The sequence below is a fragment of the Hemicordylus capensis genome, chromosome 1, assembly GCF_027244095.1.
Source record: "Hemicordylus capensis ecotype Gifberg chromosome 1, rHemCap1.1.pri, whole genome shotgun sequence".
Classification (NCBI taxonomy): Eukaryota; Metazoa; Chordata; class Lepidosauria; order Squamata; family Cordylidae; genus Hemicordylus; species Hemicordylus capensis.
In genome coordinates, this window is record NC_069657.1 from 408,221,229 (window position 1) to 408,238,890 (window position 17,662).

The 17,662-nt window shown below is 43.0% G+C and overlaps 1 protein-coding gene across 2 annotated transcripts in view; it reads right to left on the reverse strand.

Moving 5' to 3' along the window:
- The window catches only part of COQ8A (coenzyme Q8A), an 87,601-nt gene that overhangs the window by 61,702 nt on the left and 8,237 nt on the right, over window positions 1-17,662 (reverse strand). The window lies entirely within an intron of this gene.

The window sequence follows — 17,662 nt, forward strand, 5'->3', positions numbered from 1 at the left end:
GCACACACACACACCTGCTTGTATTCCCATTTCCCTATCCAAGTCCCTGAAGCAAACAAACATCAAGAACCAACCATCAAGGCTTGAAATGTTGTCACAAGGGTTTTATCAAACAGCTTGCCAAGAGTACCTGTAACACTCCATTCTTCTCCACCTGAAAGGCATGGGAGTGGTCGTACACTTAACATCCAACCCCCATATCAAATCATATGCAGCAGGGGGAAATTTTCTCTTGGCCCAAATAATGAGAATTCACACACACCCATTACATAGTACCAAAAAAAAGACAAGAAGATATACTGGCCTGGCTCAAGACTGCTCCATCCAACATCCTGGCCAGCACTCACAGAATCCTGCAGTAAATTCCACATGCCCAAAAGGGCTTTGGATTTTTGTTTCCCAACAGAAATCTGATATGCTGCATGGCAAACCACTCAAAAGCTGTTTGACATGACATGAGGGTTTGCTGTTCAGAAGTAAGAAAGAAAAGTGCATTTGGATGGACTAAAGTTGTTCTTTGGATCCTAGCCTCTGTTTCTAGCTGGAGTGGTCATGAACACCCCAGAAGATAAAAAGTGGGTAAGAAGTAGGGATATGCATGAAAAAGGTTTTGCATTTTGGTTTTAAGCTCGAAACAAAACACAGAAAGCCAAAAGAGCGGTCGACCCAGTTGTTTCAATGAAACAAACCTCAACATTTCAAGTGTTCTGGCCATAGGGAACAATGGGGAAACCTGAAACACCCCATTGTTCACCCTGGGTAGCTCCTAGTAACACCCAAGTGGGTTGGGTGGTAGGCCGTGATGGGTGCTACCTAGGATCCTAGGGAAAGGTTAGAATTACCCACTTCCTATTTCTTGTGTGGTAGGTAGCACATATCATGCCCTACCACACCACCCACTTTGTTGCCTCTCCAAAGCTACCCACGGGGAACAAATGGATGTTTCAAGTTTCCACATTGTTCCTTATGGCCAGAACAAGCTGCAGTCACAGAGAGCACACAAGTTTTGCATTGCATTTTGCAACCCTGCAGGCTCAGACTGGCCTACAGGGCAACAGGGCATATTCCCGGTGCGCCCTACCTGTGCGGCGCCCCTGCGCCCCAACTCCCACCCTTAATTACCCATTCTACTCAAAACCTGGCGCCCTCCCCACATACATTCCACCGCCCTCTCAGTGCCCCCAGTCCAGCCCTGCCTTCAAAAACACTGCAGAAGCACACAGTAAATGTGCCAATGGGGGCACAGTTTCCCATGACAACACTTGATTCATATAACAAGCCAACCAAGAAGAAAGGAGATTGCAAGCCAAATAGAAGCCAGTGCCAGAAAACCAATCAGCAAGGGAAGAACAGGCCTCCAAAATGGCACTCGAAACATCAAAATGTTTCGAATCAAAACGGGGTTGTTTTGTCCCGAGCTTGAAACAAGCCCTTGATTTAAAAGGTGTTTCGTTTCGAGCTTGAGACACTCAAAACACACAACACATTTTGATAAAGCTTCTTCCTGACCAAGACATTTAGACTCACTGATTTAAATGATATCCTTTCTAAATTTATATGATTTTGTCTTGAAACCAAAAAGTTTGCTTTGCTAGCAAGATTAGCATCTACAAGTCTTTTGAGAGTTCATTAGCGGCTAATTAGCAATGTTGTGTGCTGTGAAAAGGGGCACTTCTAACACAACCAGAATGTGTTGTGCTCAGCTGTTTTCAGGACTACTGAAAATAAACGTTTGTTCTGCTTCTTTATTACTCTTTTATCTGCTGCCACTTTTAAACACCACAAGGCAATTACTATAGACCAGGCCTGCTCAATTTAGGCCCCCCAGCTGTTTTTGGACTACAACTCCCATAAGCCCCAGCCACAGGGGCCAATAGCCAGGGATTATGGGAGTTGTAGGCCAACATCTGCAGGAGGGCCAAAGTTGAGCAGGCCTGCAATAGACCCACACAGTAGTATTTGGAAAAACACACAAAAGATTCTCTGTCAAATCCAGATCACTGCTCTACTTATCTCAGCCTCAACAAGCCACCAACCACACCTAGTTGGCAGACAAAAAGAGTGGAACTATTAAGCTGCCTTATCTGGCCACCTTAAGTGGCGCAGCAGGGAAATGCTTGACTAACAAGCAGGTTGCCGGTTTGAATCCCCACTGGTACTACATCAGGCAGCAGTGATATAGGAAGATGCTGAAAGGCATCGTCTCATACCACATGGGAGGCAGCAATGGTAACGTCCGTCCCCCCTGCATTCTACCAAAGAAAACCACAGGGCTCTGTGGACGCCAGGAGTCAAAACTGACTTGACAGCACACTTTACTTTCTATCGGCTTCTGACCTCTGGTTCAGCTACCTTCTTTCTTAGTCCTACCTGGTGATGTCAGGAATGGAATCTTCTGCATGCAAAGCATGTGTTTTACCACCGAGCTATGGCCCTTCCCCATGTAGGTAACCATGCTGGTCCGGGGGGGGGGGCAGGGCGGCGGGGGGGGAGGGGCGGGATCCAAAACCTAAATGGCAGGCAATCATTAGTTCAAACTAAAGTATCAGAAAGTATTTTTTGCAGAATTCCACCTATGGTTCCATATGATCTCTTTTGAAGTGAATGTACACTGTACTGGCCTTGTGAAAAGTCAATACTAAGAATAAGAACCCTGGTTACACCGTAAACTGAGAACCACCAAAGTTTTAAGTATTCTCCAGGCAACAGACACACTGCTTCATTTCAAGGGCCTGCAATGCACTATTTGCATACACATATACCAGTAATTGTTTGTATTAATAGACGATTATTATAAGCCATGCTGCAGCCATACAAATAAACTGATCCAATTACATTCTGTGAAAATGGAAAATGCTTTCTTGAAAAGAAGTAATTCATCAGTCATGTCAAAGCAGCATGAGACGCATATAGCAGTCAAATGAACTCCAGGGCATGCTGAGAGCCTGTATATCAAGGACAGTTTCCGATACTGGATTATTTGTTTAACAAAATATACCAACCAAACCCCTCAAGAACACGGATGCTTTTCCCCGCTGAAAGAACAGAATCTAAGTCAGCCAGCAAGAAACATGCCTGTTGAAACTAAAATTGTGTCTGTGCTAACTAATTAGCAGTATTAACAACTAGTTAGCACATTGTGCTTATTTACTCGTCGATAGAGAACTGTAGCCCAAGGGTAAAGTAGCTTCTTTTAACCTGCAATGTTCAGATGACTCAACATTCTCTCAAGGAAAAACTCTGAAGTAAATGAGTATGTGCCTTTCTGGGAATACAGCCACACACACTACAGTGCTTAAATCCTCTGAAAAATGCTGTAACCCTCTGACTGTGGACAGTGGGAGGCGGGGCTTCTGAGCATGCCAGCTTAGGGGCAGGGCTTCAGAGCTCTTGGGGATGCTGTAAAGGTCAAGTGTGCCGTCAAGTCGATTTCAACTCCTGGTGCCCACAGAGCCCTGTGGTTGTCTTTGGTAGGATACAGGAGGAGTTTACCATTGCCTCCTCCCACACAGTATCAGATGATGCCTTTCAGCATCTTCCTATATCACTGCTGCCCAATAGAAGTATTTCCCATAGTTTGGGAAACTTACCAGCGGGGATTTGAACTGGCAACCTTCCACTTGGTTGTCAAGCATTTCCCCACTGCGCCACTACTAAATCCCCAGTTTTTATAATGTCTTAAGAGGGCTTCTGTGTTTGTAGCTAGGTATACGATTGATTCCAGTTACATACCTAGCGTGAGCAGTGACTGCTTGAAAGGTATTGGGAGAAAACATGAAAATGCAATATACCACTTTCTAACGAGAAAGAGTTCTCAAAGCAGTTTACATGAGAAAAGGAATAAAATTATTCCTTGTCCCAAAAGGGCCCACAATCACACACACACACACACACACACAAGCAACAGCCACTTGGAAAGACACTGCACTGATGTTGGAAAGAGCAAGTTGCTCCTCCCCTGCTAAACATGAGAGCCACCACTTCCAAACACACCTTTTTCTTGGCACGGACTAGCAAGGGCGTAGCACTTTCTATGCAACCTAACTCTGACCTTCCCCACAACTAGCCAAACAAACGCAGACTTGCATACAAGCAGCAGAATTCCGTTTTCCTGGATGCTAAACATGCAGAGCCCTATTTATACTTGATTTACAAGAAAGGGGGCTAAAACCTCTTGCACAGAACCTATATGAATTGAGGGCCAAACCACACGTTACATTAAGCACGTCATTAGAGCTCACATTCTGAGCTTTTCTCTACTAAATCAAATGGGAGGGCTTTTCCTGGACTGGGAACTTGATGGAAGGAATTTACTTTCTCCTGCCTGCATCCCCTACAGCTGTGATATGTCCAGTGAGGAATATCCCTTTGACACTAGTGGGAGTTCTCATCTTGAGGGAAGCAGCAACCCTCGAGAGGGCTATTTAGTACAATACTATTCTTAAGCAAGGACTTAATAACAATAGTTTTAAAACTCTGGTTTTTTAGTTATTGTATTTTAGAATGCATTAATTTTTAATGTTTTTTAGATTGTGAACCGCCTAGGGACCTTTTTGTATAGGCAGTATACAAATATACTTAATAACCAAAGATGAGGGAGGAAGACCACCAACATGGATTAAGGCTATGGTAGGGGCAATGGATTAAAACCCAGTCCTGTCCTTCTAGGTCCCAATCCGGAGCACATGCACACCCTCCTATTTAGGAAAAGTAAGTTAAGCATGTCAGCTCTAATATAATATAATATAATGCTGTGCTTAGCAAACAGGTACTGCTGGGAGAAAGGCTCTTTCTGCTCTTCCACAGAGAAGAACTTAATGGAGGAGAGGTCTATCAATGGCTACCAGCTTGAGGGCTATAGGTCACCTCCAGCCTCAAAGGCAGGATGTCTCTGAGTACCAGTTGCAGGGGAGTAACAGCAGGAGAGGGGGCATGCCCTCAACTCCTGCCTGTAGGCTTCCAGCGGCATCTGGTGGGTCACTGTGTGAAACAGGATGCTGGACTAGATGGGCCTTGGGCCTAATCCAATAGGGCTGTTCTTTTGTATGTTCTTAAGAATCCAAAGGCTGAAACATCACTATCAAATTGTCATGTTCAGTTTCCTCAGTGTCAATAAACTGTAGCAGATATACAGCCCCCCTGGTCAAGGTGAAGCAAAGCAAGGAATCCTCACAGCTCACTGGCGGAGCATGTGCTTTCTGTGCAGAAGGTCCGGGTCAACCTCTGAAGGGTTTCTCTCTCTACCAAGACTCTGGAGTGCTGCTGCCAGTCAGAGTCAAGTACTGGACTAGGCAGAGTATGGTTTGCTCGGTACAGCCTCGTACAAAAGACTGTGCCAACAGAGCACAACAAAAATCAGGAAACAGAACACACACACACAAGAGAGGATCCAAACAACAGAGAGGAAAAAGTCACAGTGCAAGGCCCTTCTTTACAATAACGGCTTTCCAAAATAAAAGTTAATGGATAAGTTAAAAAGGAAATAAGTGGAAAATGTCTATTGCTCAACACATACTCAGCTCTCTACAGCTAAATATAATCAATGTAATGAGGAAATAGGACCAGTTCCCTTTTGTAAGTTTCAAATGCGAAGCAGAGATACTGGACCAAATTCACAGCTGGCAGCTTTTCTCTGTAGTCCCGCTGGAAGAAATCTTGGGACTTTTTAACCACTTGTGGATTGTGGTTGCTTAGCCTGAAAGGGGAAGAGAAATAGGTCTGTGCCCCAAGTCCACTGTGCTGCTCAAGTTGCCAATAATTCAGTGACCTCAAGAAATTATAACAGAGTTGCACAAGAATATACTGACTGCTTAAAAGAAAAAAATGTTCTAATATGGTGTCACCAAATACCATTCTGAAATCAAGGAAAGAAATTTCAGGGTATGCTTGGAGCGTGGACGTACCAACTGGACTCTTTGGGTCATGGCCTATTACTTTAATGCAGAAGTGCCCAACTTTGGGTCTACAAAGTTGGACTACAACTCCCATCATCCCTAGCCACAATGGCCTTTGCAGCTGAGGATGATGGGGGTTTTAATCCAGCAACATCTGGGGACCCGAAGTTGGGAATTCCTGCATTAACAGATCACAAATATATTGAGAGTCTTCCCTATAGTCATGAGGGCTGGACCTTGATTTAAATCAAAGCTGAGCTTCTCAAGACATAGCATTCACCAATAGAAGCAGCACTAGAGTGGCTGGCAGTATATGTTAAGCCCATGGCCCTATTCATGTTATGTTCAATGCACATATAATCTGTAAGCATGTACAGTTATTCACACTTTACATTCAACACACATAGAGCAGTACATCCAGGTTTACTTTTACAATGCATGCACATGCAATCATTCACACAGAAATATGTATGTTATACAGATAGCTGCAAACCAGGGTGGATTTGATTTAAATCAAACTGATTTAAATCACTAGCAGGGTGGATAAAAATAAAAAAAATCTGATTTAAATCAAAAAAATCCAATTTAAATCAAAAAAATTTTTTGATTTAAATCGGATTTTTTTATTTTTATCCACCCTGCTAGTGATTTAAATTGTGATTTAAATCGTGATTTAAATCAGTTTGATTTAAATCAAATCCACCATGCTGCAAACACAGACAATGTAATGTTTGAATAGGGCTCAGTATTCTACAGTGTCTAACCACTCTTTGCTTATGGCCAGGACAAGATGTTATGCACACTGGCCACCTGGATCCCTAAATAAGTCATCTGGACTAATGGGAAAACAGAATGAGTTCACTCCTTCCAGCATCTCTTTGGCCCATCGAGTGGTTCCGGCGAAACAACTGACTTAATTATCAACAGACTTCTCTGCTGACGAATTGGCCCTGTTTATAGTATCAGGAAGATTGTTGCCTCCTCCTACCCACCCAAGCTCAACAACAGGTTTTGTTTCTCAGCACAGGCTGCCCTTTATCCCTTCCACCCACAAGATATTTGGCCGATTTATTATTTCACATTTTAAAGCAATGATGAAAATGATTCCCTTATCTCAGCTTGAATGAATGCAGATTACAGGGGGAGGGTTTAGAATAACAGGACTTGAACTGGTACCAAGTATATATTTTTGTTTTTAAAATTAAAACACCAATGCAACAGATAATCTAGCCTTCCTGCACTGCCTCGAGTTTCAAAACCTACTGAACTCTTGCAAGCTAGATCAAGAAATGCAGCAGGGGAGGCTTTTATTCACAGCAGCTATTAAGCATGTGGCATTCCATATCCTATTGAGATTACTATGCTGAAAGCCAGGGATATATTTACTTTTTCCTTCCAGAAGAGTTACTTAAAGCATCACAGAAAGAATAGAAAGGCTCCCATTGTAAGAGAGGATTGTTTATGCAAATCACTCAGTCCTTCCTCCCATAATTTGCTTCAATGTTTGAGTTGTCAACACAAATCAAGAAAGGACAAATCACACACTGAAGCAAACCCCTATAATGTCAAGGGCTTTCTCTCCCATCTTTCCAACTCTGACTGCGGTGCAGACCAGAACCAATCATACCAAGATCAACACTTGAAGAAGAACCTTAAAACAAAGTTCACCATTCATATCAAGCAAGGAGGACGACTTATTTCAAATGACACAAGGTGTGTGGTCCTCTTTTTTTGAAGTTTAAGAGGGCTCAGGAGAGCTGAAAGAAGGAGGGAGGGATGGGACAGGTCAAACACTTGACGGTGGAGGCTTGCATGGAGAGGAGAGAAGGGAACTGTTGTAGAGATGAAAGGCAGAAGTATAATGGGATCAACACCAGATATGGTAGAGAACAAGGCAAAGGAAAGCAAGCAGTGAACGGGAGGGACAGTAAAGAATCAAGACTCATCAGGAGATTAGGGGTCAATCAAGAGTCACATGATTGTTGAATGGCAATAAGGTGGCAAATGTGGAAAAGCTAAGAGAATATTTAACTATCCTCAAGAGGAGGTAGACTTCAGATAAAAGCCAGCAACCAAGGCAGTTCATACTAAACGACTCAAGTAAGCTGAGATAGCAAGTGTCCTAAAATGGTAACTGTGCCCTTGAAGCAAATGCCCTCAAAAGATCTCCTCAAAGGCCAAAATTGCTTAGATTTAAGTCTGTGTTCTTCATTATTTTATTTATTCATCTATCATATTTCTATACCAGCTGATATAGACATCTCCAGGCGGTGAACAAAGTTAAACACATAACATATAAAACATAAAACAATTAACATTCATAAAAGAGATTAAAAGAATCTCAGTAAGCAAACACACTAAACTTTAAACTTCAGTTAAAAAACCGGGAGAACAGGAATGTCTTGAGGGTCATCCTAAAAGCAAGCAGAGAAGGAGATGCTCTTATTTCAACAGGGAGTGTATTCCAGAACCTCGGGGCCTTATAAGGCTCAGGGGCAGTGATATCCTCCATCAATCCTAAGTGTGTCTTCCTGACTAAATTGTTTACTGGGCCTGTGTGACGCTTCAGCCAAAACTGAATATTTCACACAATTCCCCTGGCACCAGGTGGAGATGACCATTCTCATCATGCAGTGCTACACTTTGCCCAGTACGTGTGTGTGTGTGTGGGGGGGGGTTTAAGGGAAATGGAGCCCATTGAGCCCATGCACCATCTTGGAAGGTGCGTACAGAGTGCTGGGAAGTGTAGCTCTTCCCAGTGCTTTTCTCCAAGAGCTCTCAAGAGAGGGCTTTGTCTCTCTTAATGGGCCATACTAGCAAAGAGAAAAGCACAGCACTGTGTGGAGGTCAGCACAGCAGGAAATGTCTCTCACACAGGCTTTTTGCCAATGTGCCCCCCCTCCCGGCCACCTGAAGAATAGTGAAGATCACTTATTTAAGCCCATCTTCCATTTCTTCTCCCTTCACATTACTTCTAAATGCTACAACAGACCATGTGTTTGATCAAAAGGCTGCTCAGCCAGCAAATCTTTAATTTCCTAAAAATGCTCTCAAGGACCCGTGCCCACCGCTGACAGGCCCGGGATGGCCAGTTAGGAATCCTACACAGTTTTATCCTTAAAAGGCTTGAGGTTACAAAGATTGGTGGGGGAGGGATCCAGTCCCAGAGCAAGCCGCCAGATGCTGTATTTTAAGCATGAGTACATCAGTACAGTTAGAATGAAAGTTCTGGACCGACATCTATTTACATCGTTCTGATTAGGTCAGACATTGTCTGGGGACATGCAAAATTGTAGCCATCAGCCACATGCCTGGCATTAGCAGAACCTCTTTTATGCTGGTCAGAGATCTAGAAATAATTCACTTACACCCAATTAGGTTCAGTATTACAAAACTGCATGCTATTCATGACAGGTGACTCACTCCAAGCAGTAGTGTGCACACACTACTGCTGGGATAGTATCAGCAGCGCAATTACTGCTCAGTTACACGAAAGAAAATATTGGCATCGATCCTTAATGTTAGCAGCAAGGCAAGCCAAAACAAGAATCTAGCATAAAAAATACATTTGGGGCCCAAGTATAGGCCAGAGCTGGGTGTCTGCAGGCAAGCGGGAACCAGGTAACTGCTATATTTTATATTTTCGACAAAAAGAGGTGGGGGGAGATTAGTCATTTACGAGGCTTTGTCCCGGCAGTCTTCTTGTATCACACCTAAAAGAGATTTATTTTATTTTATTTTATTTTTTATTTATCTATCTATCTATCTATCTATTTATCTATTTATTTAAATTTTATATCCCGCTCTTCCTCCAAGGAGCCCAGAGCGGTGTACTACATACTTCGGTTTCTCATCACAACAACCCTGTGAAGTAGGTTAGGCTGAGAGAGAGGTGACTGGCCCAGAGTCACCCAGCTAGTTTCATGGCTGAATGGGGATTTCAACTCGGGTCTCCCCGGTCCTAGCCCAGCACTCTAACCACTACACCACGCTGGCTCCTTTTTTAATTGCCTTTTTTAATTTCCTTAATTTTAATTAAGATTAATTTATTAGATCTGCATAAGATCTCCTGCACTTCCATCTTAAATTAAATCTATAAAAAATTGCAGGCCTTGAAGCTCTTCCAACATGTCCAAGTTTGTTCAACATCCAATCTGAAGAAAATTTCTTGAAAATGCAAAAGCTTGCTGACCACATTGTGATACATTTGCTAGCTCTGAGGTATAACGTTGCCCTACATCAGCTTCTGCATGTTTATCTAATGGACAATATGGCTACCCACGACTTGTGTGTCTCTTAATTGATTGGTCACAGCTAGAAATCTCTTTTTAAAAACAGACTTCTGATTACAATCACCACATGACAAGTCCCAAATGTTTTCATTAGAATGAATGACAATTTTCCAAAGCAGCTCAGATCAGTAAGGCCAGGAGTTGCATTTCCACGGAAGCTAAAAAGAACAAAAGATCTCTCTCATAAGACCAACCACTTAATTGTTTTTATAGATTTGTTCTGTCCTTCCACAAGTATGCCATTTATTGCATTAGTTTATCAAAGTTTCAGTTCCCCATGAGTAACAAAGTTCAATTATGTCCAGCACTGGTATAGATAACACTCAATATAAATGAATCTCTCTGTGATAGGTCGGCAGTTGAAAAGTGCTTTCATACAGAGAAGTAGGGTGGAAATATTCCCCATACTTAATTTCTCTATGGAAACATTTCCATTTCTAAGAGTACATTGGCAAACATTCAGACTAGCACTCACGACAATGCAAGCTCCAGACTACTGCTTGTGTTGGTTTTATTTATTTTATTTATTTATTTAACATATTTTATACTGCCCAAAACTTACGTCTCTGGGTGGTTTACAACAAGATAAAACATTAAAACATTAATTAAACACACAAACAAGAAATTTAACACACAACAATTTAATTTAAAAAAAAAAAGCCAATATTCTAAAACATTAAACACAATCAAAACAGTATCAGTTAAAAGCCTGGGTGAACAGATGCATCTTTAAAGACTTTTTAAATTGTCAGAGATGGGGAGGCTCTTATTTCACTAGGGAGTGCATTCCAAAGCCTTGGGGCAGCAACGGAGAAGGAGGTTGAGAAGGAGAAGGGGCTATTTTCACTTATGACTGTTTTCCTCCACATCCATTGTGTCACCAAAATATGTGAGTGTCACACAACCATCAGGGACATATTTTCATAACACACACTGTCATTCACAAGGAAGGGGGAGATTGATGACGACAAGCGTCAGCACAGGGGTAGTCTGGAACTCACAGTGCTGCATGTGCACAATGCTAGCCCAGACACCGGTCTGTTTCATAAAGTTCGTTAGGAACAGTGAATGGATGTCAATGCAATATTAGGCAAGTTTGGGAATTTCAAAGTTGTAATTAATGTGTTTCAAGTGATTATCCCTAGGAAATGTTATACTGATTAGTATATTCCAATTATTTTCCTTATGACTCTACTAGCGATGTGGATTTTCCGCAAAATTTTGAATCAAAAATTGTCAAGGCCCTAAATCAATTGGGATCTAATTTAGCATGTTTATTTCTATTTTGTTTTTGTTTTTAAGAATGGAAATATACCATTTTATATTCACATGTTGCACAAACCTCTCAGAAGTCTCTTCCAACAATCTTCTTGTCTTCTTTATATATAATTCGCTAAGGCACACCCGTGGCTAATCTCATGGGTGGCAGCTCTCGTGAGAGTTTGGAAAGCAGCTGGATAGGACAACGACAGGGACGAGTGGGGGGAAGAAAATGGCGCTGGCTGGCTGGCTCACCAGCCAGCCCAGGAGTAAACAGCAGCGGCGGGCCAGGAAAACGGCAGTGCCACAGCCGGGCGGAGAAAGCAGGGGTGGCTGATGGGCAAGAAGGAAACAGCAGCGGAAGCAGGAAATGGTAGTGGAGGTGGGCGGCTGAGAGATGCTTTGCACCTGGCCTAGCTAGTGAAAAATATTTCAACTATACAATATATAATTAGGAAAATATCCAATACATCACATTTCATGAGTTTCAAAGTTTGAATAACTAAACCCATTCAAGCTTTACTTGAAAATCATTTCCAATTATTTTCTGCTGTCCTGTGTTTCATTGCAGACAAGGGTTTCTCTCAGTCCTACCCAAAGATGCCAGGGACCAGATGCTTGACCACTGAGCTACAGCCCTCCCTAAGGTGGCAATCTCAGACTCAAACTGTAAATCCATGAACATTCAGAGAGGCACCAGTGCATGCCAACAGTCATCTAAATGCGGGGAAATGTACCTATTTTCAGATATTCAAAAAAGTAATCTGGAATTCCCAGTATTCACATATAGCTGCAGAGCAGGTGCAACAGCTAACGCACAGGACGAATGACAACCTCAGAATGGGAGGTAAAGGGGGCAGAACTTTATCTTCTCCAATCATATGCAACCAGAAGGCCACAGAAAAGCCAATAGTACAAAATATATAGCAGTTTGGCTACAAAGAGTGTCTTCCTTTCTGTCACTCCATGGAACCCACCCACCCCCACCCCCCACTCACACACATACACACAATATCCCAGAAGCATGTTCATCCAGCAAAGACCCAACCCCAAAGACCAGTTTGTTTTGATCAAGACATCTACTACAAGTTTTACTCACCAAAGCAAAGTGCCAAATTTGCACCTGTTAATGCACTTTAAGTCATCCTGTAAGAACAACAGGAACAGTAGCTTCTTCTCCCCACCCCCGATAAGCCCACCACTCCAAGATGTCTCCTTCCACAAGGCCACCCAATCCCACATAAACATGTGGTGGCTGAGACACAGTCAAAAGAGACTTCTCCACATGGAAGATTATGACCAACAAACAGCCCACCAAATGTGGCTATACTGTTCACCTGCACAGACAGCACAGGAGACAGACCATTTTGCAGACTATTGTGAATGCGCTGTTAATAGACAGCAAACAACATCACTACTTCAGTTGTATTGCAAGGAAATCTGGTATCCAGGAACCGACCGACTGATTAGCTACCTTAACCAGATAATTCCTTGAAGAAAGCGATCCAACTTTTTGAAGGTTATGAAGAGAATACAATGTAAGCATGCTGTCAATAGATACAATTTTGCTTGCATAAAACCAAAACTGGGGGGGGGGGGAAGACCACTCGACAGCTGCTGAACAGATGTAGGAACTTACTTTGTATGCTTCACAGAGGGCCAAATACCTTGAACATGTTACAAGTCAGGCCTGCAGCTTTTCATTTACTTCCAAAATGTTTGCTGACCTTTACAACATGCACATCTCATTTGGCTCTCAGGAGGCAGTGCGCCTTGCAGCCCACACAGTGAATGCATCTGAACAGGAGGTCAGCAACCCCAGCCTCTCAATACTCATCTGCATGGCACATGGGTCAAAGGCAGAATGCAGGCGTGTTTAACCTGCATTTGTAGGGCCAGGCTTAGTTCACCTCCAGCAGCCTCTCAAGCACACAGAGGGTACCTCTGTGGGCTAGCCAAGAACCAAAAGGACAGCCAGTTTTAAAGAAGAATGATAACCAAAAGCCATTTTGCAAAGCTTTAAACTAGGACACTGCTGCTCAGAAAGTATTACCAAACAGTTTGCTATTTGCTTGGGTCAAGTGGTTGCACCTAACAGGCTCAAGCTCCCTCTTCTTATCTGGCTTTCAATACTTTTAAGAACACAAGGCTGCACAAGTGCAGCTGCCACATTTCTTTAAGCAGGTAAATGCAACACCACAATGGCAGCTACATCCATGAGCACTGTTCCCTCTAAGGAGTGCACATGTGTGCATGCTCACAAGTTTTTTGATGTCCACTCAGTTCATTTTAGATCCTGCTCAGGTTGAATCAGAAAGGCCCCATTCTGAATGCACATGCGCACACACTGCCTTGATACTGCTACCCAGAATAAAACTCATTCTGCACAGAGATGAAAAAAATTAGAGGGATCACTGTCCATGAGTACTTTCCATGGATTCAGCTGCCATTGAGTTCCCTTAGGTATTAATGGAGAACACACACTAGAATCTCTCACAAAGCAGCACTGCATTTTGGCAGCTAAGCAAGTGCAGTGCTGTGACAACCATATGCCTCTTCTCCTAACAAAAAGGCAATCCTTTCTGCAATCGCAGAATGCAGCACAATGCCGCAGCAGGGATGGCCAACCTGAGGCACATAGGAAGCTGCCATATACCTAGTCAGAACATTGGTACATCTAGCTCAGTATTGTCTACACAGACTGGCAGCAGCTTCTCCAAGGTTGCAGACAGGAGTCTCTCGCAGCCCTATCTTGGAGATGCCAGGGAGGGAACCTGGAACCTTCTGCATTCAAATGCTCTTCCAGAGAGTCTCCCCTCCCGGGGTGGGTGGGAATCTTACAGTGCTTGCATGTAGTCTCCCATTGAAATGCAAACCAGGGTGGATCCTGCTTAGCAAAGGGGACAATTCACACTTGCTACCACGAGATCAACTCTCCTCTCTTAGACCCATGAGGCTCCACAGGGTTGCTGACCTCCCATCATTGTTGGCCTCAAGTGCCAACAGCCAGGGGTTATGGTAATTACAGTCCAACAACAGCCGAGCGGGGGGAGGGGGTAATTACAGTCCAACAACAGCCGAGGGTTATGGTAATTACAGTCCAACAACAGCCGAGCGGGGGGGGAGGGGGCTCAGGTTGGCCAACCCTATGCTACAGCAATGGTAAGAGGATCATAAGACACTTTTTTCAAGGATATGATCATAAGTTTGTTTCTTTAAAGGTAAATTTCTGGCACCCAATGGCCAGGTTCAGACATAATGCTTACTCATGATTAAGCCACTGTTCAGCATTATTAGCATGAGTGCCCAACTCATGCATTTCCCATCCCTTTCACATGCAAAGGGAGATCTGCAATTTCCTTTCATGGTTTAATGCAAACTGCAACTTGCCACTTCATCCAAAACTGAAAATTCCTCATTTTTTGAACCACCTTTTATTATTAAAGTCAGCATATCAAATAGGGACTGTTTTCAGCCAGGTTTTCTCACAAACTGTAAGTAGAACAAACCAGGATTTGCTGCATTCAGTCACATGAGGCCTGTTCGGACATCACATGAAACCTTGGGTAGACAAATCTGTGGTTAATCTGTGAATTTGGGAATCATCCCGCAGACAATTGTCCAGCCGCGGTTTCGCAAACCTCTGGCTTCTGGGCAGAGAGACCCCCCTTCTTCCTTGTCCACTGAGGCTGCATCCCAGCAAGCTCTGCAGCGCATGTCATCAGGCCATAGGCAAGGCATCAGGATATCAATAAAGCAGCAACCATTGGCCACGATTCTCTTGGACTCGTAGACCCGAGCCAAGCCCTAACACACTCTTGCCCCCATGTTGGCTTGTCACCCAGTGCTGATGTACTGAACATCAGCTGGTGTTGGGAAGGGAGAAGGAGGCAGCTTGCATGCTCAGTACTGCTAGTGTTAGGATGGGAAGGAAATGGATGCCGCAACAGTGGCCACAGGCAAAGGGAGAAAAAGGAAGCAGCAATGAGGGCCATTCTTCAGCTTTGAGCTCAACAGGAAGGCAGGGTTTGGGGGATCTTCTGTGTGATGCTGCACTTTGGAGATTGTCTCTAAGGTAGTGTGACATGCTTATCATGCCTAATCCCCACCCTTCTCCTGAGTTTGGAGTGCAACCATTATCAATTGTGCTCTGCACTTCTGAGGAACTTGCCTCTGATGTTTAGTGTTATTGTAGCAGATTTATGCCTTTGTCTCAGAGAGAAAGAAAATGCTGAGTCATCCCTACTGAGCTGCCTGAGTGGGCTTCTCATGAAACCTTTCTATATTTCCGGTAGATTTAAAATGCTGCCACCAAGCATCCTAAAACTTGCTGAGAACCAGACCAGTGGATTGGGTGCTTTAATCCAAGGTCCCTCTGTAACTAGGTATTGGGCAAATACCAAAAAAACCCTCTTTCCACGTGTATGCCTACACAGGATGAGAAAAACTGATAGGTTGCAAAGCTCCTGAGGACGTGTTTGCACCAGAGAAATCCCGCTTTTCCTACTGAGTTAAAAACCCACTCTGAGAGGTTTGTAAAAAGTAAAAAACCTAAAAAAGAAAAAACGTTTACTCAAAAGGCTAAAAAATGGATTATTTCAAGATTCAGTAATAGGCTGAATTTAAGAACACTTAAATGGTTACAGGGTCTTTTTCAATTACTACAGACTGGTTCCATCTGAGGCGGTATCAGCTTTTATAAACAGTTAAAAATACTTAGTAGGTTACAAAAATAGGTTGTCTTTATGCACGCTTAAATGTTTACAGAGGCTTTCGCAATGCCCTAGGTGTGCTGAGCATATGCTAGTGTTTCTTATTTCAATTACGCTGCAGGTAAACAACAGAACCAGTATCAGGAATATCTCCTATATCAGTCAGCAGCGATATAGGAAAATGCTCAAAGGAATCATCTCAATACTGCATGGGAGAATGCAATGGTAAACCACTCCTGTATTCTACCAAGAAAACCACATGGCTCTGTGGTCGCCATCAGTCAACACTGACACGATAGCACAATCTTTCCTTTTTCCTATCTGGAATATGCAAAAGCACACAAATACAAAGAAATAAGTTCCTAATACACAGTCTGACTAAACAAACTATTCCCTATGCTGAATTCCCTTCTCCTTGAACTCATCCAGTTCCCAATGAGAATCAAGCTTCCTGTAATCTTTTTTTTTTTAAAGGATCTACAGAGTTATTCCATGAGAGAAACCTCCATGCTGGTTTAGATCATGAGGGAGCAAAACTCCATTGGCCCTCTCTAAGCCTTTCCACACGGACTTCTCTTCAACAAAGACCACCCTTCTTGTTCCCAGAATTCCAAGCAACCACTCTCTAGGTCCCACCCACCTGGTGTACTGATTGGCTGCCCTGGAGTTCACCAGCATGTCCGTCAAGACAAGGGTTCACTCCCTGTTAACTCTTTAGCGGGAGGTGAGGCTGATCACTAGAGTTATGTCAGGGACAATACCCTTCTGTTGTGTCAAACACAGCATTTTGGTGGGCTGCCAAAGCCTGTGGGGTCCTGAAGAAAAGTGAACATGAGATTTGAAGGAGACAACATGCACTGTTTGGCAGAACTTTGATTTTACCTTGAAAATGGTGTGTCAGTGTATTCTGCAACTGAGGCATTAACCTGCTGCAGAGTGACAGTGATTCAGAATATTTTGTTTTGGGGATTTGTAAAAGTTTGTTTGTAGACTTTAGTTCTGGAACTGATGTATTCAATCAGTTAAGGAACACTTGGAATAAGCTGAAACACATCTGGCAAAGAATTTATCATTTTGTGCTTACTGTACAAACATCAAGTCTTATTTATTATTTCAACATTTGTTATATAAAACATGTACATATTACTTCTGATAATTCATGGGTTTGGAGGAATGTTTTAATGAGATTTTGCATTTTAAACATTGACTTGAATAAGTACTTCTGCATTTCTCATATTTGTTTGTACACATTTTGACCTGGTCTTGGAGCATTCATAAAAGTGAACAGGAAACAAAGTTGTTAGGATGAGAGTCAGGTTTAGCCACTCTAGTAAACCTTGTGCCTCATCGCCAGACAATTAACAAACAGCCACTATCCTGTACTATGAGCTGCACACCAAAATGTCCCCAGTTTAATACCCCTCAGCTATTGGACTAGTTGTCCTTGGGCAACTTCTCTCAATGTCATATCTGGTACAAAGTAGACCTTTGGAACTAGGAGGGA